Raw genomic sequence first — 25,681 nt, 5'->3', positions numbered from 1 at the left:
CAGTTGCTCAGTCATATCCAACTCTCTGCGACCTCGTGGACTACAGCATGCCAGGCCTCCCTGTCCATCACCAGCTCCCAGAGTTGACTCAAACTCATGCCCATTGAGTCGGTGATGCCATCCAACCATCTCATCCTCTGAAGGATTTTAAATATTATTAAAAAGGAAAGAAAGCATGTTTAGTCACAGAAATACACAGAAAGGATTGAGAGATGCGCCTCCTACAACCTTAAATTCAAAGTTCCATTTACCATGCAACCCTTCACAGAGAGGTTGATGAGTGTCACAGCTCCTACAATTACCTTGTATGCACCAAAATTAGATTATATTGGGGGTTTCTATGTGCTTGAGGAGACATTAAACATGTGACTTTGGTTAAATGCAAATACACACAAAAATACCTAATACTCTTCTAACGCTGTCTTAGAACCTTTTCAGTCTTTACTGGGAACCTCAGAAAAAAGGAAGAACAGAAGTCTTTCTCCACCACCTCTAAGAGGCCCTGAACTTGAAATGACAGCAGGGGTTACTGGGCACGATGACCAAAGGTCGCAGGGGTAAAAGCTAGTGGGGTGGGAGGGTCACTCAGGGAGGCTTCCTGGAAGAGGCTGTATCTAACCAGGGTCTTAGGAAGACGGCTGGCAGAAATTCTGCACTCAGGCGGGCCGCCCTCACCCCACTGTCAACAGTAATCAATGGCACATCTCTTATTAAACTCTCTAAACCCGAATCTCACCGGATAGCTTCAGAGATTCCTGTTAGGACAAAATATGCTGCATGTCAGACTTCCAGCACAGCTAATGCGAAGAGTTCCCTGCTCCACTAGTGTTATCTAGCTCCACGATGACTTCCGCTAATAAAGGGTGAGTAGGAGTCAGCCTGCTAAAGAAACACGGCACAAACTTGCTGATTGCGTTCCTGCAGTCATGGAGTTCAGGAAGTGAAAGTGGAGGAAGGGGGAGATCTTAGAAATTTGGGAAGAAAGGGAAGCCAGGGGTGGTGTGAGCTTCAGCCTGAGACAGGAAACGGCCAGCTCAGCTGAATGACAGGCAGTTGGAAGGTCTAGAGAGTGAAGGGACCGCAGGCGGGACCCCTGTGCGTGGTCACCTACGAGAGCGGAGCCCGCAGACTACGTACATGGGGTGGGAGTGGGCCCTGCGCCGTCACCCACCTTTTTGGACCCAACGGAAACTCTGGCTAAAGGAGTCCAGTTGTGACGAGGGAACGTGGGACTATCACAGTTTACAGCACAGCTTCAGGAACCTGCCTTTTAGAAACTCCTGCCAGTGGTCCCTAAACCAAGAATAAGAAATAGAGGAAACAGCACTCAGCCACAGATCTCAAGTTTGGTGGCTCTGTAATAAAGCAAGCTCGATATGGATTTGTGTAGACAAGCACAAAACTTTATTCCCCCAGGCAGATGACAAACAGAAAAACAATGACCCTATGCTGCCTTCTTGCAATGAAACGAAACTTTCCTCCCGGGCTGAACTGCCAACTCTTTAAAAAAAATTTTTTTGGCCATGTGCAGCATGTGGCATCTTAGTTCCCTGACCAGGGATCGAACCCAGGCCCTCTGCATTGGAAGAATGGAGTCTTCACCACTGGACTACCATGGAAGTCTCTGCCACTTCTTCATTAGTCTTTCCATTGCAGTGGTCAGCATCCCTTCCGCTCAGAAGCCCTCCCATCTGTGCCATGCTGCACAACTCTGAGTGGCGCCATTAACATACCATGCAAAGGGGACACGTCCCCTGACCTGAGTGCTGCCCTATGGGTACAAAGTCCAGCAGCCCTGAGACAACGCATGTTGTCCACCATCCACACTTTAAAAAAAAGAAAGGCAATGTCAAACGTTCAAGAGAAAATTCCACTGGAAAACAAGATGAAAGTGACTGCCTATGGCCATAGGAATCCTTGGGCTCATTCTTCACTCTCCAGAATAAAAACAGCAACAGTGGTAGGAAATAACAATCAAGCCTGGGTAATGAGGAGAATGGGCTTCCCAGGCGGCTCAGTGGTAAAGAATTCACCTGCCAATGCAGGAAATGGGAGTTTGATCCTCAGCCCGGGAAGATCCCCTGGAGAAGAAAAGGGTAACTCACTCCAGTGTATTCTTGCCTGGAAAAATCCATGGACAAAAGAGCCTGGCGAACTACAGTCCACAGGTTGCAAAGAGTCAAACATGACTCAGCAATTGAACAACAATTAGGAGAAAAGCAGTTGAACTGAGGGCAGAAGTGAATAGCTTAAGGAAATTGCTGCTGCTGCTGCTGCTGCTGCTGCTGCTGCTGCTAAGTCGCTTCAGTCGTGTCCGACTCTGTGCGACCCCATAGATGGCAGCCCACCAGGCTCCCCTGTCCCTGGGATTCTCCAGGCAAGAACACTGGAGTGGGTTGCCATTTCCTTCTCCAATGCATGAAAGTGAAAAGTGAAAGTGAAGTTGCTCAGTTGTGTCCGACTCTTAGCGACCCCATGGACTGCAGCCCACCAGGCTCCTCTGTCCATGGGATTCTCCAGGCAAGAGTACTGGAGTGGGGTGCCATTGCCTTCTCCTTAAGCAAATTAGGAGTACAGAATTAATTGGGAGTGATTGCCAACCCACTATAGTATTCTTGCCTGGAGAATCCCAGGGATGGGGGAGCCTGGTGGGCTGCCATCTATGGGGTCACACAGAGTCGGACACGACTGAAGCGACTTACCAGCAGCAGCAGAATATATCATGATTCAAGGCTTGTGAAACCAGAAGGTAGATGTAGAAAATGTAGATTTGGGGGCCTAGAGAAAAATTAGGGGTAAAAGCTAGATTTTTTGGAGCCATTAAAAAATGATGATGATGTATGAAGCCAAGGGAATGAATGAATGGAGGAAATAAAAAGACAGACAAAAAAAGATGGTTGACTCGGACTTCCCTGGTGGTCCAGCAGTGGAGACTCCATACTTCCACCACACGGTGCGTGGGTTTGATCCCTGGTCACAGAGGTTCCGCATGCCAAGAAGTGAGGACCAAAAAAGAGAGGGGAAAAAACTGAAAGATGGGTGACTCTTGGAGCGTGCCCACATATAGCGGGGGTGAGGAGTCCATCAGATGGATAGAGAAAAAACAGAGGTCTCGAGGATCATGAAGACAAGAGAGTTTTCAAGAAAGCAAGTTCTCTAGTGTTAAATGCTACAAAGAGACCTTATGGGGGCTGGGAATGTCACTGCTGACTTTTCAGAAAGTTAACTGGAGTGTCGGTTCCTTGAGGGAAGGCCCATGCCCTTTCTCACAGTATTGCCAAGGCTCCAAGTGGCTGCACAGAAGGAAACGAACAAGCATTCGTGGAACAAAGCACAGCAGCTAGACTGAGCACCCAATTGCAAGAAGTTAATAATAAACCGTGATCACGAGGGACTTCCCTCATGGTCCAGTGGTTACGAATTTGCCTTTCAATGCAGGAGATGTGGGTTCTATCTCTGGTCGGGAACTAAGATCTCACATTGTTGTTGCTGTTGTTCAGTTGCTCAGTCAAGTTCGACTATTTGCGACCCCATGGACCGTAGCAAGCCAGGCTTCCCTGTTCTTTACCATCTCCCAGAGCTTGCTCAAACTCATGTCCATTGAGTCAGTGATGCCATCCAACCATCTCATCCTCTGCTATCCCCTTCTCCTCCTGCCTTCAATCTTTCGCAGCATCAGCATCTTTTCCAATGAGTCAGCTCTTCCCATCTGGTGGCCAAAGTATTGGAGCTTCAGCTTCAGCATTGGTTTTCCCAGTGAATATTTAGGGTTGATTTCCTTTAGGATTGACCAGTTGGATCTCCTTGCAATCCAAGGGACTCTCAGGAGTCTTCTGCAACACAACAGTTCAAAAGCATCAATTCTTTGGCACTCAGCTTTCTTTATGGTCCAACTCTCACGCCCATACATGACTACTGGAAAAACCATAGCTTTGACTAGACGGACCTTTGTTGGCAAAGTATTGTCTCTGCTTTTTAATATGCTGTCTAGGTTTGTTGTAGCTTTTCTTCCCAGGAGCAAGTGAGTGAAAGTTGCTCAGCCATATCCAACTCTTTGTGACCCCATGGGCTATACAGTTCATGGAATTCTCCAGGCCAGAATACTGGAGTGGGTAGCTTTTCCCTTCTCCAGGGGATCTTCCCAACCCAGGGACTAAACCCAGGTCTCCCACATTGCAGATGGATTCTTTACCAGCTGAGCTACCAGGGAAGCCCATTCCCTTCCAAGGAGCAAGTGTCTTTTAATTTCATAGCTGCAGCCACTGTCTGTAGTGATTCTGGAACCCAGGAAAATAAAGTCTCTCACTGTTTCTATTGTTTCCCCATCTATTTGCCACGAAGTGATAGGATCAGATGCCATGATCTTTGTTTTTTGAATTTTGAGTTTTAAGCCAGCTTTTTCAATCTCCTCTTTCACCTTCATCAAGAGGCTCTTTAGTTCTTCTTTGCTTTCTGCCATAAGGGTAATATCATCTGCATATCTGAGGTTATTGATATTTCTCCTGGCAATTTTGATTCCAGCTTGTGCTTCATCCAGCCTGGCATTTTGCATGATGTACTCTGCATATAAGTTAAATAAGCAGGGTGACAGTGTACAGCCTATTGGAATGGTGTATTCCTTTCCTAATTTGGAACCAATCTGTTATTCCATGCCTGGTTCTAACTGCTGTGTCTTGACCTGCATACAGATTTCTCAGGAGGCAGGTCAGGTGCTCTGGTGTTCCCATCTCTTGAAGAATTTTCCACAGTTTGTTGTGATTCACACAGTCAAAGGCTTTAGGATAGTCAATAAAGCAGAAATAGATGTTTTTCTGGAACTCTCTTGCTTTTTCTATGGTCCAATGGATGTTGGCAATTTGATCTCTGGTTCCTCTGCCTTTTCTAAATCCAGCTTATACATGTGGAAGTTCACAGCTCATGTACTATTGAAGGCTCACTTGGAGAATTTTGAGCATTACTTTGCTAGCCTGTGAGATGAGTGCAATTGTGCAGTAGTTTGAACATTCTTTAGCACTGCCTTTCTTTGGGATTGGAGTGAAAACTGATCTTTTCCAGTCCTGTGTCCACTGCTGAGATCCCACATGCCATGGGGCAACTAACCCCTCGCACCACAATGAAGAGCCTGCAAGACACAGTGATGAAACCACGTTCTGCAACTAAGACCTGAAGCAGCCAAAAACGAATAAAGATTCTTATTAAAAAAAAAAAAAAATATATATATATATACCATGATCACAGTTTAAATTTTATGACTCTAAATACAGCTTTTGTAAAAGAAGGCAAAATTTTCCTGCATACACAGTGTTAATCTTGATTACAAGGAGGAAGTACTTTTACTATGGAGGAAGCACTTTTCTACTTACTTGGCACAAACTGAAACTTATCACTGGGGAGGGGAAAGCTTTTTCCTGGGATCTTCCCTGGCAGGAATTCTCTGAATGACCATACCAAAATTGCAAAACGAAAACTTCCGATTTAATTTCCACACATTTATTAATTGGGGATTGATATCAATCTATTCACAAAGACCTTGAAAATACTTGGAAAATGGGAAATAGACTTAACTAGTCTCAAGTCCTATGTGGTCATCACATGTTCTCCAGTAAAACAGTTTGCAGATAAACACTTCTTCCATGGAAGCTTTTTACCAGGTCCTTCTACTTGTTTTAGAAAGATTGAAACTAGGACTGAGAATTATTCAGGAAATACTTATTTAAAATCCAATAAAACCCAAGAACTACAAAATCTCACCTTAAACTTGTTTTCCATATAGAGAGGAGCATTCTATCATTCTCAAGTTGTACGTTAAAACTAGAGTAATAACTATAGCAAATATCTTTTGACTGCTTCTTCTGTAAGACACTGTGCTGAGGGCTTTACATGAATTATCTCATCTAGTCTTTATAACTATTCCATGCAATAAAGTGCGAGTATTAATGTCTATTTTCCAAATAAGAAAACCAAGGCTTGGATCTTTCTCAAGACTATGTAAGAACTAAGTGGAGCTAGGACATTAAACCCAGGATATATCATAAATCCTCATAAGACTCAATTTTCATGGCTGTATACTATTCCACTGTATCACTGACTCATAAGGCTCAATTTTCATAGCTGCATAATATTCCACTGCCTCACTGACATTTAAAGATACACATTTGATGTCTTTTTAATTAGAAAGATAGCTTCAAATAGGAAATCATGGGACTGATGGCCAGCTTGCATCAGAACAAGGTAACAGGTTCCAAATGATGGATCTTTTTCTACTAACAGACCCATCATTCCAGTTTCCCTGGAATGCAGCTAGGAAGGACAAGGAAGAACAAGGAATTCATGACTGAAGGCTCAGACTCCCAGCTAAGGCCTGCCAGACCCATATACCAGAGAGCACCTGGCCTGTGGTGTTCCTCTCTCTTCTACCTTTACTAGCCCATTTTTCTAGAGAAACAGTGGTACATTTGAAGGCATCTTAGGCTGGATTCCTTAGAAAACAGAGGCTGAGACTAAGCTTCTATGCCAGGGCTTTGGAGGAATCCCAGGGACGTGAGAGTGAGGGAAGAAGAGAAATGAGGCGATGAAAGCAAATGTAAGAAGGCTTGGGGCTGGCGGTGGCTTCACAAGAATCACAGCTTCTTGCTCAGCCACCCGGGACTTCCCCAGAGGGCCTGTTGGGAACTGCAGAACCTCAAAAGCTTCCATCAGAGGAAGTGATGCAAGAGGAGGGCATAAATTTGCCAATGCCTGCCTGTCTCTTGTTCCTCATTAGTCAAAGTTCACTCCATGGTGACCCAACTGCCCCCCTCAATCGGGGTGTATCAGCTGGTCCTTTCTGCAGCAGATGGGAAAGCCAGACCCTGCAGGGCGCACTTCATTGGAGTCCAGAAGCAGTGAGAGGAACCCCAGCATGGTCTTGGATGGCAAGATGGTAGAGATCTGGGCTCTACCACTCCCAGAGACAGATGAGGCTAAGAAGATCTGAGGTGGTACTCGAGCGGGAGGGAGCCAGTACAGGAAGGTTAAACCTAGACGGGAATCAACGCCAGTACGCAATCCCACATACACTGAGTGTAGAAGCAATGTTCTATAGGTATTTCTGAACTCTGGGCTATTGAGTTTCTGCAGATTCTTAGAATTCTGTCACAGGACATCATCCATTCGTTTCCTTTTTATTCATTTATTGAATAAATGCCATTCGATAGCATTTATTCAGCATCTTCTATGGCAAGGCATATTCTAGTGAAATCTGAGGGACAGAGAGAGGGCTAAGACCCAGACTCTGCCGGGGAGAGGGAGACAGGCAAACCAAAGATGGTCTCAATACGGTGTGGCCAGGGCCACCCCAGGGGAACCGAGTAGCGCCATGAGCACACAGGGGAGCTGCATCTAGCCCCATCCTGGGGTCAGTGAAGAGTAACTAAGGGAAGACGACACCTGGGCAGGGGCTTGAAAGATGGACAGAAATTAGGTGGAGGTAGGGGACAGGACCAGCAATATGACATCTAGAAGAAAACAGGACAATACAATATGGTCGCCTAGAGAGTGCTATTTTACTCAGCCATGTTTAAATGATTGTGATAACATGCAAAGTCACCGTTTACTACCGAGAAGGGTGTACAACAGACATCCCTGACTTTTACACATTCATCCTGAGACCTCCCCGCTACCTAAGCCCATCCCTGAATATCTCCCATCACTGACTCAACTCCTAAAGTATGCATCAGAGGTGGGATCTGGAGATAAGGGAAGACACAGGGTGAAGGGAAGATGCAGCTAAGAAATGAGCTTCCAGTTCGGGGACGGCTTGAGATTCAGGGTTAGTGTTGGAAACGTGACGAGCTGGGGATGCACAGCCAGAATGATGGTGTCTGTTTTGTACATGACTTCTACCCTTGAAGACTCAAGGGTAGTCCCCCACTCAAAACTGCTGCAATAAAGTGTAATTATGTTCATACAAAATCTAGGGGATGAATAAGAGCATGTTGTGTCTTCTGAACTATAGATAATTCAGGTTAACTCACTGAAGCAATGAGCCGGAGGAGGGTAGCAAGAAAGGAGGCTGAGAGTCAGGTCAGACGGGGCCTTGGAGGCCATCCCGAGAAGGCTGGGATCTGGCATAAAGGGAATGGAGATCAGTGAAGCATGCGATTCAGGGGTATTTGACAAAGATCCTTCTGGAAGCAATGAGGATGGTGGGGTGGAGGGTGGGAAGACCAGCTGGTAGTTATAGTGATCGGGCATTGCAAGATGAGGGGTAAAGAGGGGGGATGTTCTTTATGAGTCACTTAGGAGGTAAGATCACCCAGACACGGGGATGAACTCTATCTGGGGCTCACTTAGACTGAAGGGGTAGTGGTCAGTGGATAAAAAGGACCCTGGGAAACCAGGTAGATTTTTAGTGCTGTCCACCAAGATAAGGACTTCCGGGGGGAGAACGGCTGAGGGGTGGTAGGGACAATATGAGTCCACTTTTAGACCCGGTGAGTTCGATGGGCATTCGGGACAACCACACTGAGGTGCCTATGGGTCCGCTCGACAGACATGTCGAGAGACGAGTGTTCACTGCACAGACTGACAGGTCAGTCGTGGCTCTGGACTAGGCCACCCAGAGAGAATGTACAATACGAGGAGCAACAGGAACCAAGGGTGGGAAGGTCAGCTTTTACGTGCTGGGCTCGGGATAAACAGCCAGGCGGGACTTCACTATAAATGCCTTCTCTAGTCACGTCGTGGAGACCCCAGGCTGCAGCCAACCTTCCACTTTGGGGGTAAAAACGACCTGCTTTGCTTAGAATCAAGAGGCATGTGTGTGCGCTTACTCAGTTCTGTCCAATTCTTTGCGACCCCATGGGTTGTAGAATCAAGAAGGAGAGCAGGTAGAACAGATTTTAGTGTTCACGTCAACTAGTGAATGCTTCAGGTAACACCAAGTTGAGGGGGCTCTGGAGGCTCCAGGATGAGACAGAGAGAGACAAAAACATAGGCGGTATTAGACAGAACCACAGGAGTTGTGTATTTCTAGTTTTCCAGCCCTGGGGGAAGTGAAACCCTCCTCACTTGTTTGCAGCATGGGATTTACTTACGTTTTACACACTTACCCTGATACTTCCACTACATACGCAATTCATCTGTCAGGAAGGGGTCTCTGGTTAGGGCTAAGGCCAGGAGCGACTCAAACTTGAAGTTCTCCTGCTAGGAACTGATTCTTAACCTTATGTTTGTTTGGTTTTTTTTATTGCAAAGTAAGTAATTTTTGTCATAAATGTATTTATTGTGATGTACATACATACAGTAAAAAGAACGTATCTGCAAACATTAGCTGGCTAACTTTTTACAACGACGAACACTACTGACCTTTGGGCTGGATGATTCTTTGCTATGGGGGCTGCCCTGTGCCATGTAGGATGCTTATCAGCATCTTTGGCCTCTACCTTCTAGGTACCCGTAGCATGCCCATTGAAATCATGACAGCTAACAGTGTCACCAGATTTGTCTGCTGGGACAGAATGACCCCCAACTGAGAAGCATGATTAACCTTACTTTAAAAAAAAAAACAACAGTGTGACTCTCTGGATCTCTTTGAAATATAATGTAAGTAAGAGACCTTCCCCTCCAGATAAATACACATACAGGCAACATTCTGTCTAAATTCAGGAGCTTCAGAGACATCTCTCCTAAGGTCCCTGTATGTGAAACTCCCAGCTAACAGCTCCACCCAAGCACAATTTATCTAGTCCGGGCTGCTGTCAGACTTTTCAAAACAATGCAAAACCACTCCAGGGGAGCAGAACAGAAGGAAGCCAGGCACTGTGGCTTCTACTGACCCTGAACTGATAAAATTCCTTATTTCCATTTTCAGTACTGCAGAGGGTATCTCCTTCCCTTTTCGAAGAACCTCTCCCCTCCCACTTCCCCCAACAAAACAAGATACACAGGCTTAACACCAAGACGGTCCACCCAAACGCTAAAACCTCGGGCTGCCTTGCGGGCTGCGGGCCCTGGAGCTGGGCCCCTGGCTGACTGCAAAGCTGTCCCTGGGGGGCAGGCCCCTCTCAAACAAGAAACACCCCAGTGCAGGCTGCTGACGAAGGCAGGGAGGGGTGCCTGGGTGTCTCGGATGACCAGGGAAGGCGGCAAGGAACCGGGCAAGCTGGGTGGGCTTGGCACGGTGTGAAAGCTGAATAAGAATCTGTCCGCTGAGGGCTGGCCCTGTTTTCACAGATCAGGCCTTGGGCTTTGATGGATGACAGGCACTGAAAGATGCAGAGAGCAGATATGTTAGGAAGTGTGATGATTTCCAGGCAAAATAATCCTCACGTTATGAAATGGGAGCAACTCAGCCTCTTGAAATAATGACGACTCACCCAACTCTGCTGTCCCAGTGTATTTCCTTCTTTTAAATTTATTCCTCTAATTTTTAATCTAATTTTCTACCTTTTGATTTCTTTATTATACAAGGAATGCCCTTTCACTAAAGGAAACTGGGAAAATACAGAAAACCAGTATAAGCACTGGGGAACTTCTGAAATGATTTCTAAAAACTCCCTCTGCAAGCACCCTTCCAGCTTCCCAGGGACACTTCTATTGTTTAAGGGTGAAGAGTTCCTTTGTGGGAGCAGGGGGAGGTGTCCCCACAGACAAATGGGACAAACCCTTTGACCCCGTGATTGCCTGGGCTCTCACCCTGTGGCTGAGCATTATTTATTCTATTGTTTTTTTCCAAGTGGACGGAAATTTCCCACAGTTGGTGCCTATTCTCCTTACTTCCTCAACCCGAAAGACCAGAAAGAAAAATTTCATCACCACAAATTCTTTCCTATTAATTCTTCTTGGTTATTTCTAATGTTTTTGCGTTCAGTCCTCACACCACCCACCTCCATCTGGAGAAGGTCTGTCCAAAATTCTTGGAGGGATTTAGAAACGAGCCACATGGCTCCATACATTTGGTCCACCACTAATAGTAGTGTTCCCTTTGGTAGACAACTCACTGACAGTAACTCTTGCAAAACAGAAAAGCCACAAATTCAGAGCCTATAAACCACATATGCAAACACAGCAGACATTCTAATAAGAGAATTGAGAGACGGGACTTCAGAATTCTATGCTCCCTGCCTCTTGGTTCTTACTGAGCTTACTTTGAGAGTGAGACAAAAAAAAAAAAATCAGAATTGCAATGCTGAGTGAAGCCAAGTGTCTTAGGTTCATTTTCCAACCGTAAAATGTGAATTTAAAACTTGAATTTAAATCTTAGATGCATTTTCCAACCAGCCATAAAACTTGAATTTAAAACTGGGAGGCCCAGTTCATGTCCTGGAAAAGAGTGAGGACTTTCTTACACGGCTCACAGTGGTCAAGAGCACATACGAGGTTAGCATATATTACACAGAAACGCTGACACTGCCAGGGGTATCCACTTTCTCTTTTTTTCGGGTTTCTGAATGCCTGTGCATCTGCGGTTCACGTCCCAGTTGCCACATTCACAAGCCAGATTTGATCTCTGGATGCCCTGCTTCAATTACAGGGGAAACCTAAGTGGCTGACGTGTGTGTAGAATTTATTGCAGTACCTCCTTGACCTCTGTCTTTTATTTTGAATTTAAAAGAAAAAAAAAGGAAAATAGCAGCAGTGTGGGTTAAATTAAAATGTGGTTTTCAGTTCAGGGAAGATTCAAATGACTTTAAAAATGTGTGATCCGTCACCGTTCCTCACTTCTCACCCGTTGGCAAGGACGGGAGCATTTTACAGCGATAAAGTGATTAACAGCTTCCCAGCATGAATACAGCTGCACTTCCTGAGCCCTCCAGTCTCGGAGATGGGCATTTTTACTCCCAGTTTCCATCTCAAGGTAAGGAAACATGGAGTGTCAGAGAGTAAGTTGCTTGCCCCAGAGCCCAAAGCCAGGATGAGGCCCAGCGGTATCTGACCTGAGAACCGTGACTCTGAAGTCCATGCGTTACAGAACTCAAACAATCAACTAGCCAAAGAAAACACCCGCATCAGAGAGGCCCACGCGTCACTGTATACTGGCAAAGGGAAGAGCAAACGAGTGGGAATTGCCTGGTGTCCAGGGGCTAAGACTCTACGCTTTCAATGTAAGGGGTGTGGGTTCAATCCCTGGTCTGGGAACTAAGATCTCACATGCCACAGCCTTAAAAAAAAAAAAAGGAACAAACTAGAAAACTGGAAGCAGCCTGACTTTTCCACTAGAGCTGGAATACCTCCTGGCTCAGCCCTCAGACCCCTCTTCTTGGCCTGCTTCCTTTCTTTCCCGATGGCTTTGGATCCATCCCCAGCTGGGGAGGCACCACCCAGAGGCCTCCAGCCCCGACTTCTTCCAACACTGCCGATGCACCTTCATTTCATCATCCAATAGGCCTCTCAAACTATCACATCCAAAATTGAACAGCTACTCTCTGTTCCCCAAAACTGCTCCACCAGAAGCTTTTCCCACCCAGATGATAGCAGCTCTTTTCCGGTTGCCTTGGTTGCGGGGGAAATCAAGTCATCCTGGACTTCCCTCTTCCTGTTACACTGTTTCATTCATTGAACAAAAAAGGCATTTTATAAACATATTTATCAATGACTCCTTTGGCTGTGGCAGGTCTCAGTTGCGGTGTGTGGAATGCAGGATCTAGTTTCCTGTATGTGTGTGTCGTGTCCGACTCTTTGCGACCTCATGGACTGTAGCCCATGAGATCCCTCTGTCCATGGGATTCTCCAGGCAAGGATAGTGGAGAGGGTTGCCATGCCTTCCTCCAGGGGATCTTCCCCACCCTGGGATCGAACCCAGGTCTTCTACATTATAGGCAGATTCTTTACCATCTGAGCCACCAGGGAAGCCCCCAGTTCCCTGACCAGGGACTGAATCTGACTCCCTGTCTTGGGAGTGCAGAGTCTTGACCTGGGACCACCAGGGAAGTCCCTCTCAAAGGATTCTTTGAAATGGCAAACTCCACTAGTACAGTTAATAGTTATGTCATTTGCATGCAAACTGGTCATGAGTACCTTCACTAAAGCAGATCCAACCAGTCCATTCTGAAGGAGATCAGCCCTGGGATTTCTTTGGAGGGAATGATGCTAAAGCTGAAACTCCAGTACTTTGGCCACCTCATGAGAAGAGTTGACTCATTGGAAAAGACCCTGATGCTGGGAGGGATTGGGGGCAGGAGGAGAAGGGGACGACAGAGGATGAGATGGCTGGATGGCATCACAGACTCGATGGATGTGAGTCTGAGTGAACTCCGGGAGTTGGTGATGGACAGGGAGGCCTGGCGTGCTGCGATTCATGGGGTTGCAAAAAGTCAGACATGACTGAGCGACTGAACTGAACTGAGCTGAAGCTTTATCCATGGTAGCACTGTCTACCTACAATAATGATCACGCACTATGCTTTTGTGCGCTATTGGATAAACATGTATGTGACACCTCCTGTCTCCCAGAGACTGACCTCAAAGTGCTTTACAACTCATTTAACTAAGGAACTCATATACTCCTCAAAAGAGCTGTATAAAGTAGGTACTTTTATTATAGGAAACTGAGGAACAGGGAAGTTAAAAAATGCCCACCACTCAAACATGGATAGTCCAGCTCTGGAGTCTTAATGAACCTACAGCCTTATCTGGCTTTCTTGCGGCCAGGACCCAGTTCTGCCAAGCGCCCAGGCAGGGCTGCATTTTCAGTCCCCTTCACAGGACAGAGGCCACCGGAGGATGGAGTGCAGAGCCCCTGATCCCAGGAGCACAGGGCTGTGTGTGATGGCACAGCTGGAGGGGCAGACACGCCCACCCACCTGGGCCAATTAGGCTGATGTGAGTGACAGCGGCTGAACTGGAGCAAAGAGGCCCCCCTCCCAACTCAGCCCCTTTCTAGCTAATACTTTATAATGAAAATTTTAAGGAGGAAGAGATAGGGAAAAGAAAGAAGGAAGTGTGCTTCAGCAGCCCTGCTGATAGTGCAAACCCAGAGAGCAAAAACAAGGGCCCATTTCCTCCCACCGGGATCTCTGCGGGTGTGGTGGACAGCACAGACCCCCCACCCCCACCCCTCCACCCCTCTTTCTAGCACTTTTCCTTTTGTTTCCAGCTACAGCAGCAACTGAAAACTCTGGGAGATGGTGATGCACAGAGAAGCCTGGCGTGCTGCAGTCCACGGGGTCACGAACGGTCGGACACGACTGAGCGAGTGAACGACGACAGAGGATCTGGAATTAGCAAAATTCAGTGAAAGACAGCTATTGACCGTGATTTTGATCATTCCGATTTCAAAAAAGCCTTTTTCCCATCTTTCAACTGCGAGAGTCTAAAGTAGAGCAAGACCTAAGAACAAAGAGTATTTTAAAAAATTAATACTTTGTACTGGGCGAAGACACAAGTCAAGCTATTTGTGACAACTCTGGGTTTATGGAATAGACGGCATTTAAATAATGTGTCACGGAACAAGCTATGCATCACTCCAGCCATATCCACTTAACTGTGGCATTACAATTACTCTTTTAACAACTGAAGTCAAGAAAGACAGACAAACATATTCGATTCCTAAAGCAAACAGATATAAAATCTGTTCTCATTTAAAGCAGCTCATGTTAAAAAATAAAAAGCAATTAGCTAACTTCAAAAGGCAGCCAATGGAGTGATTCTGTCTTGCTGGTAAGGGTCTGGTATCTCACTTCAAAGTTCAGGCAGATTGAAAGCCACTGACAGTCCTGCTATACTGCTTGGCATCTGGCGTGAAAAATGCTGAGACTGCCATTTCATTCAGATGGTGTGTTTGCACAAACCCACAGCACTGAAATGGTACCTCCTTTCAATGAGAGCCAGGGTCCAGCCTGAGAGAGAAGGGTGTAATTATCTCATCCCCCAAATTAAAATTAATGAGGACCTTTTGCGGAGACAGTTGGAAGGCCTCCGTGGGGTACAATAATAGATGGAGAAAATCTTAACTAGATGTCAAGGGCCCAAGTTCTGAGAGCCACCATCCCGACGGGAAATCTGCAAAGCAACTGAAGCTGGGCAGCACCACATGCCAGGTAGATGGCATCGGGGGTGTGATATGCCAGGGGACTCCTGCACGACTTTCAACAAGCCATTTGACCTTCCCAAGTCATTCTTTGCAAGTGGAGAGAGACCGACCTCCTGCCAGCTTGACAGAGTTTCTGATGGGATTAGACGGTATTTATAAAGTGGTTTGTCATCCTTCGCTCCAAAGCGCCTTCCTATTAATAAAGCGAAATGTTAAGAAGGTCAGATGAGAGCCCGGCGTTAACTCATCTTCTAATGAATCGCTGAATGGCTTCGTTTTTCAGGAGGTGACGCAAACAATGAAAGCTGTCAGGATATCCGGATTAGAGGTCAGATGGGGATCGAGAAAGGAAGACTTGAAGAAGCTCAGGTTTCCCTTCTCCCCTCTCCCTTGATCCCTTCACTCAGATACAGAAGTTGAGTCACAGTCCTCAACAAGCCCGTGCCGACTATCAGAGCCACAGTTCACTTGGGTCCATTCCCTAAAGCCCGATGGTAGTGGTTTAGTCGCTTATTCGACACGACTGTAGCCCACCAGGCTCCCCTGTCCATGGGATTTTCCAGGCAAGAGTACTGGAGTGGGTTGCCATTTCCTTCTCCAGTGGATCTTCCTGATCTATGGATCGAACCTGGGTCTCCTGAACTGCAGGCAGATTCTACCGACTCAGCTACGAGGGAAGCCCCTTAAACCCTGATGCTCCCACCCAAATGCTACTTCTCCCTCCAATCCGCTGCAACTGCTTCTCCATGAGCCTTCCCAGCCCAGGACAACCTCAGAAAAGACCCCGCTTCTGGATTCACAGCATGCGTGCCCACTCTGAGTATGTGGCTTCTCTTGGCCTTGCCGTTATGTATCTATTATTAATTCCGCACAAATATTATGCCCTTTCTCAGATCAGAGCACTAAGTGTTACCCTTTTCTGAATTCCTCATGTCTTCCTCAGAGCCTTAACTCAGGAAATACTCAATGCCATTCACGTGAAGCCACCTTCCAAAGATATTACTGGGCAGATAAGCAATCTGCCAAGTAGCTTTACACTCCTCACTGTGACTAAATACCATAAAGGACACTGACCACCTCTTGCTGATAGTGAGGCCACCTCCGAGCACATAAATCTGGGGTAGTGTGGGACCCCCTGCAGTGACAGATGTGTATACAAGGAACAAAAAAATTCAAGGAACTCCGAGTTTTCGATCCTGCCCTTCTATTATCCATCTATAGAATTTTGGCTGTTTCTGTCTAAGTTGTCACATTTCAGAAAGACAACAACAGCACCAGAAACTTACCACCAGAAATTGCTAGACATGGAAAAAGTATACACAATATATTCCCAGGTGGAGCAGTTGGCAAAGAATTCGCCTGTCATCGCAGGGGATGCAAGAAACTCAGGTTTGATCCCTGGGTCAGGAAGATCCTCTGGAGAAGGAAATGGCAACCCACTCCAGTGTTCCTGTGTGGGAAATATCATGGACAGAGGAGCCTGGCGAGCTACAGTCCGCAAGGTCGCAAAGAGTCAGACACGGCTGAGTATGCACGCACATGACATGACCCATAACATTTGTTCAATGTAAACATACAGAGAGTATACTATCTATGCAGTTATTTAATATGTGATTTTTAAATGTCAACTATCTGCATAAACGCTATCCAACAATGAACAAAAACACTTTCTAGTGAACATGTTCAGTGTTTTACATCCCTCCTGGCTAGTTTAACTGTCCCCTTCCTCACTGGCTTTCACTCACGTCTAGGGTTTGGTTTGCTACATCTTTTGAAACTGTAGACCAAGTTTCCTGGAGACCTGAGATTGAGGGAACTGCGGAGTTCGCTGTAGAGCTGATCAAGGGAAGGTAACACTAAGGCCGATTCTGCAGGAGGAGGAGAAACAGCCAGGCTTCCAAAATTACCTGGACAGGGTAACAGACAGATCTGGCCAACAGAGCTGGCCGCAGGCCTCTAGACACAGGCTACGGGCTTTCACATCCTTCTGGAGGTACCCAGAAACCTAGGGAATTCTCCTGCCTCCAAGAGCACACTTTTATTTATTTTTAATTCATTTATTTTAATTGGAGGCTAATTAATGTACAATATTGTGGTGGTTTTGCCATATATCGACATGAATCAGCCACTGGGGTACATGTGTTCTCCCCATCCCGAACCCCCCTCCCACCTCCCTCCCCATCCCATCCCTCTGGGTTGTCCCAGTGCACCAGCTTTGAATGCCCTGCTTCAGGCATCAAACTTGCACTGGTCATCTATTTCACATATGGTAATATACATGTTTCAATACTATTCTCTCAAATCATCCCACCCCTGTCTTCTCCCACAGAGTCCAAAAGTCTGTTCGTTACATCTGTGTCTCTTTTACTGTCTTGCATATAGGGTTGTCGTTACCATCTTTCTAAATTCCATATATATGCGTTAATATCCTGGATTGGTGCTTTTCTTTCTGACTTACTTCACTCTGTATAATAGGCTCCAATTTCATCCACCTCATTAGAACTGACTCAAATGCGTTCTTTTTAATAGCTGAGTAATATTCCATTTTGTGTATGTACCACAGCTTTCTTAGCCATTCATCTGCTGATGGACATCTAGGTTGCTCCCATGTCCTGGCTATTGTAAACAGTGAAGGGCACACTTGTAAAGTGTCATTTGTCTATCACATTTCTGTTAGGAACATAATCTTTTTCAAATCTCACTTCATTTGATAGCATAGGCACACCATGCTTTCAAACTGTGGTGCTAGAGAAGACTCTTAAGAGTCTTCTGGACTGGAAGGAGATCCAACCAATCCATCCCAAAGGAGATTAGTCCCAAATATTCACTGGAAGGACTGATGCTGAAGCTGAAGCTCCAATACTTTGGCCACCTGATGTGAAGAGCTGACTCACTGGAAAAGACCCAGATGCTGGGCAAGATTGAAGGCAGGAGGAGAAGGGGACGACAGAGGATGAGACGTTGGAAGGCATCACTGACTCAATGGACATGAGTTTGGGTAAACTCCGGGAGACAGTGAAGGACAGGGAAGGCTGGCGTGCTGCTGTCCATAGGGTCACAAAGAGTCAGACACGACTGAGCGACTGAACTTAATGGAACTGAATATGTACAGAGTTTCTAGTATATTCAACCCCACAACAAACCATTTTATACTCATGACACCTTGAAACAAATACTGTAAATTGCAAGCCAGCACTCAAAGGTTGACCGTGAGTGTATTTCATTCATTCACATGATGTCCGTTGGGCAGGACTATCACTGATTAGAATTTTGCCACATCTGGGATTTATAAAAACACAGTGAAAAGAAAACAAACCCTCATTATGGTTTATTTCTTGTGTCATGTTGTACGTGCCAACATACTTTCTCCTTAACGTCTGATCTTGGAATGCTTTCTCATTACAGGAGCAGTGAGTCACAGCTAAGGGAACTGTCACAACTTCCTCCAACCAGAAGCATGAGCCAAACTAGGAATGACCTTGGGTTCTCAGGGGGTTATTTATCTCGGGGGTGGTGATCACAATTTGCATGATCATATGGTACAGATGTTTATTCATGAAGACCCGCAAGGGAAACGAGTAATTTTTTCGACTATTTTAAAATTTAGCCAAATGTCCACCCAGTGAGCAAACCCAGCTCTGGAAGAAATCAAAACCGGGATGACAAGAAGTGTGACGGGTCAGGATTGGAACTGTGTTGACAGACTCATGCACTGGACAGGGCGTCGGGGCAGAATGACAAAGGCAGGGTGGCACATTTCTCGCTGCTCCGAATCGGAGCTGTTCTCATCTCCTGACCGTGAGCACTGTGCCTGCAGTTCAGTGTAACCAGAGACTCAGTCCCTCTTACAGGCCAAAGCTGGCCTCCAGCAAAACTGCCACATGGATTATCTCGGGACCTTCCAGATTTTTTCCTCCTTCCACTAGGCCCTTCCATTCAGGTCTTTCCCCTCAACTCTGTCGTAATTCTTCCCTGTAATTCAGTGACTTTCAGAGTGTGGTGTCTGGGCCAGCACCATTATCACCTGAGCACCTCTCTCAAATGCTCGTTCCCAGGCTCACCCCACTCTGCTGGTTCAGAGACTCTGGCATGGGGGCCCAGAAATCTATTTTTTCAAGCCTTCTGCTGCTGCTGCGGCTGCTAAGTCGCTTCAGTTGTGTCTGACTCTGTGCAACCCCATAGACGGCAGCCCACCAGACTTCCCCGCCCCTGGGATTCTCCAGGCAAGAACACTGGAGTGGGTTGCCATTTCCTTCTCCAATGCATGAAAGTGAAAAGTGAAAGTGTTGCTCAGTTTGAAGTGCCCGACTCTTAGCAACCCCATAGACTGCAGCCTACTAGGCTCCTCTGTCCATGGATTTTCCAGGCAAGAGTACTGGAGTGGGGTGCCATTGCCTTCTCTGTTTCAAGCCTTCTAGGTGATTCCAATGCACCCTAAACTTTGAGAACAGTTGCTTTGGATGATAATTATGAGATAAAGACTTTAATGTGAGAGAGACGCCCATTTTAGAAGACCTGTGAAGACCTGTGGGTTTCCCTTGTAGCTCAGTCGGTAAAGAATCTGCCCACAATGCAGGAGACCTGGGTTTGATTCCTGGGTCAGGAAGATCCCCTGGAGAAGGAAACGGCAACCCTCTCCAGTATTCTTGCCTGGAGAATTCCATGGACAGAGGAGCCTGCCAGGCTACAGTCCTGGGGTCTCAAGAGTCGGACACGACTTAGCAACTAAACCACCGGTGAAGACAGGCCACCCGAATGAGCCACTTTTAGGAGTGGACTCTCAAGTCATGTGACAGACAGTGAGAGGGAGAGATCTGAGATCTCAACTGCTTCAATCTCCCCACATTGCTACTAGAGATGCACTCACCCTGAAAACGTGATCATCTCAAACCACCTTAAAACCCTTTCGAGTAACACAACCTTCTAAATCAACTATATGTCAACCGGGCTTCCCTGGTGGCTCAGATGGTAAAGAATCTGCTTGTAATGAGGGAGATCAGGGTTTGATCCCTGGGGTCAGGAAGATGCCCTGGAGAAGGGAATGGCAACCCACTCCAGTATTCTTGTCTGGAGAATTCCATGGACAGAGGAGCCTGGCGGGCTACAGTCCATGGGGTCACAAAGAGTTGGACAGGACTGAGCGCCTAACACTACTACTACTATATAGGTCAACTGAAAAAAAGCCTCCAGTGGCAGCTCCCTGCCTATAGGGTAAAGTCCCAGGCTCCTGGCACATAGCCCTGTATCATCTGCCTCTGGGACGCCTCCCTGGCCTTGTCTCCTTCTGCGCTTTTCCTCCTAATCATCTCTGCCTCCTTTGCAAGAGGTTCCATGTGCCCACACCACCCACATGAGCTTTGGCCATGTGGCTTACCTTGGACAACAGCGTGAGAGCTAAAGTGAACCCACTCCTTCTCAGCCGACCTCTCAGGGCCATAGCCGTTTTGCTAGCTCACGTTCTTTTTCCCTTCTCCCATAAACAAGATTAGTATGTACCAGAGAGAGGCTGTTTCTTCAGCCTTGAAAGTGAAAGTCACCCAGTCTTGTCCAACGCTTTGCGACCCCATGGACTGTACAGTCCATGGAATTCTCCAGGCCAGAATACTGAAGAGGGTAGCCTTTCTCTTCTCCAGGGTTCTTAAGCCTTAATGGGCCCCAAAATGGAGACACATGAGGAGCAGAACCATGAATGACCTACCTTGGACATGCAACATGGGTGAGAAACAACATGGGTGGTGGTAGCAAGCCACTGAGATTGGGACGGGGCGGGTGGGAGAACGTATTTGCTCATTTTTCCTAAGATGACTATTATAGCACTTCTGATATCCTGTACTCTCTCTTTCTGGAATCCTCCCCTCTGCCCTACTCTTACTTCCAATCCCAGCTCAATTCTGTCTGCACAAGAGAATTGCCTGTTAGTCTACACTCAGCTCAGGTGTATCCCCTCAACAAAGTCTCTCTCTTTTTAAAAATTCTTTCCCAGGTACAGTTCATCATTCTTACCTTGTGAACCTCCTCTGTCTGCTACTGATCTATAACCACATCCCTGGAATGGCACTAGGGGTTTCTATTCATCAGCACCATCCTTAGAACGATTCCTCTTGAAAAAAAAAAAAAAAAAAAAAAGGTTTTTTTTGAGCCCTCATTTTGTAATGTGAGAGAGACTTTGGCTCAGAAAACTTCAAGCAACTTCTCCAAGTTTCCCAGCTGTCAGGGGCGGGTGTGGCTCTAAACTCGGCAAACTGCCCCCTGCCCCACGTGCCTCTCTGTGTCTCCTCCAGCACAGCTTTCAAATCCCCCCACTCAGGTGTAGAGGGACGGTCTTCTCACCAACAACTGAAAGGGCTGGTGAATTAATCTGACATTGGAAACATCTGACTTCCCTGGTGGCTCAGACGGTAAAGCGTCTGCCTACAATGCAGGAGACCCAGGTTCGATTCCTGGGTCAGGAAGAGCCCCTGGAGAAGGAAATGGCAACCCACTCCAGTATTCTTCCCTGGAAAATCCCATGGACGGAGGAGCCTGGTGGGCTACAGTCCATGGGGTCGCAAGGAGTCAGACATGACTGAGCGATTTCACTCACTTTGTAAGATTTACATCTGGAAGTCGGCTCCTTACCCTCTCAGATGAGAGTCACGTTCTCTGGGTGGATGTATTTATTCTAAAGCTCCTGGTAAATGTGCCCGAGACCCTAGGAGCACTGGGGCACTTTACCTGCATCCTCTCCCCAGCTCTTAGGTTGTGGGGGTAATGTTCTGAGAAAGACAGGCAGGTTCCCACTAACATTACTCTAGAGCTGCCCTCCCCAACCTTTTTGGCACCAGTGACGGGTTTCATGGAAGACAATTATTCCACAGACCAAAGTTAGGGGTGGGGTTTTGGGATGACTCAAGCGCATTTACTACACACTTTGTTTCTATTGTTATTTCATCAGCTCCTCAGATCATCAGGCTTTAGATTCTAGAGGCTGGGGACCCCTGCCCTAGAGAATCTCTGGGAAGGTCCGCTGGGGTTCGTCGGGGGGTAGGAAACAAGTAGCAGAGGGCTCAGAAACCCAAGCGAGTCTGATATACATTGATATTTTAGCTTTTAAAAAGACAAATTCAAGGAGTGAAACATTTGACTCTTCAAAGTAAACAAGGAAAGTGACACAGTGGCAAAGAACCAAAGCAGACCACCGAGGTCAGAAACTGAAAAAAAAAAAAAACAAACCTCAAGCGAGAACTGTAATTTTAGGCTTCTGTGAGCTATTGGCATTTTGTTGTGTGGTTGGGCTTTTGTTTGCTATTCTCTTCTCTCTCTTTTAAAATTCACTTGTTTTAAGGGAGGAGTAGGGAGTATAAAAATGTTCAAAGTTTCCCCCTTAAATCAGCCATAGTAATGAGGCAACACAGTACCATGATATTCTTTTCACCTAACATTCATACACATTTTTTTCAAGGGTTACAAAGTTTTCTCAGTTACTAGCTGGAATCTATTTATCTCTCACCATTCCAATGAAGCAGACTTGTTTTTCTATTTTTTAATCCCTCAAAGGATATAGTACCTTTAAATGATACCATCAGTAAGATTATTTTTCCCCTTCAAGTGTAAAAAGCTGTTCAGAACTCCAAAGAGTCACTGGGCCAGTTTGGACAAGTCTGATTTACTCTTTAAAAAGGCCATCCGCTCCGTATAATGAACACTAAGCCAGCGTTTATGGAATACTTAAGCGCTGGCCTCAGTGTTTTCCAGCTTGGCTCATTTACTCTGCAAAGCCACGCCATCGGGCAGGTAAAGGCAGTGTTTTGACTTTACAGTCTAGAAGAGTGAAGCGCAGGAGACCACGAAGGACCTGCCTCGGAGAAAGAGACGGAGGCCACTAGCTGTACAGAAACCAGTTAATGATTCACTCACAGCCCTGGGGCAGCTCCTTTTAGTACAGGCTGCAACACACACACACAAACCACATCAACTCTCTTCATCTCAGCGAGAGGGGCGGGTGTCAGGCAGATCGCTTGGCAACGAGAGGAGGAAACTCCATCCAAAGGCCGGGTCCAGGCCGCCTCTGGGCGCTGTCCAGCGGGCATCGTGCCTGAGAGGCCAGGCTGGGGTCCCTGTATCCGGATACCCCGAAAGTGGGGCGCAGAACGCCAAAGCAGTTTTGGGGAGGGTTGGGGTGAGGGGTGGACGGTGGAGAAAAGCACCGTCCGCAAGGACACCTGTTGTCGCCTCCCTCACTAGGGCCCCAAGAAGACGTCCCGGGGACCCAGATCTCGGGGCGGACACGCACGGGCAGACAGCGCCTGTGTGCGGGGCAGGGTGTCCAGGGGTCACGTCTTGTCCCCCGACTCTGCACCCCTGCCCACCTTAGCGGACTCCCCTCGCTCGCTCTCACCGCTGGACGCCCGCGGCTGGGGGAAGCGCGTCTCCCCGGGGCATTCCAGCCGAGGCAGCTTCGGGGGGCTCCACGGGGGCTCGGGCAGCTCCCGCAGCGTTACGACCTCGCGGCCCGGAGCGCGAGGAGCCCGGAGCGCGAGGAGCCCGGAGGCGCAGGAGCCCGGAGCGCGATCGGCCTCCCAGCTCGGGGAGCAGCTACCTGCGGCGCGGCGCGCAGAGTCCTGAGGGTCCGCCGGAAGGTGGCCGCGGCTCAGCGGGAGTGGCGCCGGCCCCGGGGTGCCCTCATCCCGCCGCGCGCTCCTCCCTGCAGCGCTCGCTCCGGGGCGGCCCGGCCTCAGGCTCCCTAGTCCGAGCTCGCTCTGCGCCCAGCGGCGCTGGGCGCCGCTCCCGCCGCTACGGATTGGCCGAGGGGCGAGCCAGAGCCGCGCTCTGATTGGTCTGCCGGGCGGTGGGCGGGTCCGACGCGGCGCGGACCCGCCCCCACCCCGACCCCCCGCGCCGCAGCCCCGCGGCGTCCTCTCTGCGCCCGGAGCTCGGAGCTCACAGCCAGACGCTGCAACCCGGGCCCTGCCGCGCGGCCAGTGCAGCTCAGGCGTGCGGCCCGGGGGTGCAGGGTCTGGGGACCGCCCAGGAGGCTGTCCCACAGCCCGTGTCGAGGCTGCACGGTGCGGACTGCTGTTCCCCGTCTCACTCTTATATGAGGTTTTGACTCCTCATTCATTTAACGCTTTTACTCTCAGTTCAGTTCAGTCGCTTAGTCGTGTCTGACTGTGACCCCTTGGACTGCAGCACGCCGGGCTTCCCTGTCCATTGCCAACTCCCAGAGTTTACTCAAACTCATGTCCATTGAGTCGGTGATGCCATCCAACCATCTCATCCTCTGTCGTCCCCTTCTCCTCCTACCTTCAATCTTTCCCAGCATCAGGGTCTTTTCCAATGAGTTTCAGCTTCAGCATCAGTGCTTGCAATGAATATTCAGGACTGATTTCCTTTAGGATGGACTGGTTGGATCTCCTTGCTGTCTAAGGGACTCTCAAGAGTCTTCTCCAATACCACAGTTCAAAAGCATCAATTCTTCAGCGCTCAGCTTTCTTCACAGTCCAACTCTCACATCCATACATGACCACTGGAAAAACCATAGCCTCGATTAGATGGATCTTTGTTGGCAAAGTAATGTCTCTGCTTTTTAATATGCTGTCTAGGTTGGTTTGACTATATATATATATATAGGCATACTCTCTCTCTCTATATATATATATATAAGCTATAGATTTATAGCTATTAATCCTATGGGCCACCTGACTCATTGGAAAAGACCCTGATGCTGGGAAAGGTTGAAGGCGGGAGGAGAAGGGGATGACAGAGGAGGAAATGGTTGGATGGCATCACCGCAGCGATGGACATGAGTTTGAGTAAACTTCGGAAGTTGGAGATGGACAGGGATACCTGGCGTGCTGCAGTCCATGGGGTCGCTAAGAGTTGGACACGACTGAGCGACTGAACTGATATATATATATATATATATATATATATATATATATATATAGGCATAGGACGCAGGGCAGTAGCTCATAAATAGTGGGCACCAAATTGTGTTTCTAGACTCAGATCATACTTGACACATAATCTTTGTGGAGCTTGCAAAGGGTAAGCGACTTGTCCAAGGTCCTAATCACGTTAAGAGATTACTAAGGACAAGAAGGACAGCGAGGTCTTCCTCGACAAGGAATCTTTACCTAGCTACGGAGATGAGTCTGAATAATAAAAACAACAACCCTAACGTTTCCATGATGCATAGTATTCGCCAGTCAGGTTTCCAAGTACTTTGCATATATTAATTCAGAAATGCATATAACAGCTGTCATAAGTATGCACACAGGTTCCTTGTGGACAAGAGACATCAGTTCTGAGTGCGAGAGATTTTCATCTGGAAGACAGTCGCCCTGCACTGCGATGGAGAGGCACAGGTCAGAACGGAGAGCAACTGTCAGGGGTTAAACCTGCCCACATCTTCATCTCTCCTCCCATTTTACAGTCTCAGTCCTCCCAACATTCTCTCACACCTGCAACGAATCTTTCTAAAGAATAAAAACAACCACTGTAAATCAGGGTGCTCCCAGAACTTTGTTCTACCACTCATCAAAGGACCCCACCCCATCCCCAAACACCCAGCTAGACAATGAGTATAAACAAATAGCACAGTTTCTATTTTACCTTTGACTTTGGTTGCAGTAATGTCTTCTTGACAGCAAGCATATAACCATTTTCCTACAGGTATTTCCCCCTAGTT

At 47.4% G+C, this 25,681-nt stretch overlaps 1 protein-coding gene and 1 non-coding gene across 3 annotated transcripts in view; one reads left to right on the top strand and one right to left on the bottom strand.

Annotated features, from left to right (window-relative positions):
* Positions 1 to 23,777, bottom strand: part of STON2 (stonin 2) — a 170,662-nt gene extending 146,885 nt beyond the window's left edge. For both annotated transcript variants that reach the window (XM_018053892.1, XM_018053893.1), the window contains exon 1: positions 23,591 to 23,777. The gene's annotated coding sequence lies outside the window, so the exon portion shown is untranslated. The remainder of the gene's footprint in view (positions 1 to 23,590) is intronic.
* TRNAC-ACA lies at positions 21,393 to 21,465 on the top strand. Its single transcript has one exon. It is a non-coding gene; the product is annotated as a tRNA-Cys (tRNA).

Source organism: Capra hircus, chromosome 10, assembly GCF_001704415.2.
Source record: "Capra hircus breed San Clemente chromosome 10, ASM170441v1, whole genome shotgun sequence".
Lineage (NCBI taxonomy): Eukaryota > Metazoa > Chordata > Mammalia > Artiodactyla > Bovidae > Capra > Capra hircus.
This window is presented reverse-complemented; position numbering and strand designations above follow the sequence as displayed.